A 1,228-nucleotide genomic window follows, 5' to 3' on the forward strand; every position below is an offset into this window, starting at 1 on the left:
CCGCATTCAAAATCCGCTCCGCCGTTCCTCAGGCCCGGCCCGCAGCTTTACAAATGCCTCTGTGCACGGCCTCGGGGATACTCTCCGAGGAACGATGCTGCAGATCTGCACCTCTGTAAAACAGGTCTCGCGGCTCTGCAGGAATACCTGCGGCCGCATTTAAAGCTACAGCCACCCCCGAAGGCGTTCCACCACTCCGCCGCTGACAGCTGACATGCCAGGAAGCATCAGGCCTCCGGTGAAGGAATTTGCACCCCCCTCCAGCTATCAAAGAACATGACGTCCCAGCATGCACCGCACAGCCCCTGCAGGGCAGACCAGGACCTGCCACCAGAACGAAGCTGGAGGGTCCAGAATTACCAAAACAGAAGGAGCGCCCCCCCCCCCCAGATAGAAGCTGTACCTTGTAGGGGTCCGTCTAGAAAGCTGGCGTTGGAGCTTGGGCTCTCTCCCCCCATACACGCCCGGGCTCACTCCGCTCTCTGACACAACTACTTCCTCTTCGCTCAACCAGCAGATGAGGAAGCAAAGAAGAAAAAAAAAAAAAAGGTCTAAAACAAAAGAGTTTAGAAGCCGCTGGCGCTTCCCTCCATCTCCGGAGCATATCTGATGACCACACGCCTCATTTTAAAGGGGACCTGTCACTTTGACGGTTCCACCCCTTCCACGCAAGCTCTGAAATCCATCTCTGTTGTCACAGCTTCCCCTTGACATTGACCGCGAGTGTCCGGCCAATGGACGTCTGCCCGCCCCTCCTCCTATACAGGGCTTATACATCTGCTTTCATGTCAGGGCCGGGCCGAGGGGTAGGCAGAAGAGGCAGCCACCTTGGGCGCTTCAGCGGGAGGAGGGTTCGAAGAGGGCAGGACCTGCAACCTGTGATGCTGAAGGAGTTCACAGCTCACGAAAAGAAGGGGGGAAGGGGGGGTACGGTGCTCTCGAGGAGCCTGCACACATATGTGGGGCCGATATTAGACAGGAGCCAATCGACCCGCCAGCATGTCTTTGGCGTGTGGGAGGTAACCCACACAAGCACAGGGAAACATGCAAACTCCACGCAGATAGTGTTCTGGATTTGAACGCAGGACCCCGGTGCTGCGAGGCGGACGTGCTAACCACTGAGCCACTTTTAAGTACATTACGTTAGAATTTCGATACTTTTTTAGGTATATAAAGAGATCAGATGGACATAAAAAAAGTTATCAGTTTGTGTTCCAAACCCCCCCCC

General features: G+C 55.5%; 1 protein-coding gene across 1 annotated transcript in view; it reads right to left on the minus strand.

Moving 5' to 3' along the window:
* The window catches only part of LOC108802931 (arf-GAP with Rho-GAP domain, ANK repeat and PH domain-containing protein 1-like), a gene marked incomplete at its 3' end in the record, with an annotated part of 43,236 nt that overhangs the window by 28,609 nt on the left and 13,399 nt on the right, over positions 1-1,228 (minus strand). The window contains exon 2 of the mRNA XM_018574775.1: positions 395-431. The remainder of the gene's footprint in view (positions 1-394; positions 432-1,228) is intronic.

Source organism: Nanorana parkeri, unplaced genomic scaffold (genome assembly GCF_000935625.1).
Source record: "Nanorana parkeri isolate BGI_ZX_2015 unplaced genomic scaffold, ASM93562v1 scaffold3222, whole genome shotgun sequence".
NCBI classification, from domain to species: domain Eukaryota; kingdom Metazoa; phylum Chordata; class Amphibia; order Anura; family Dicroglossidae; genus Nanorana; species Nanorana parkeri.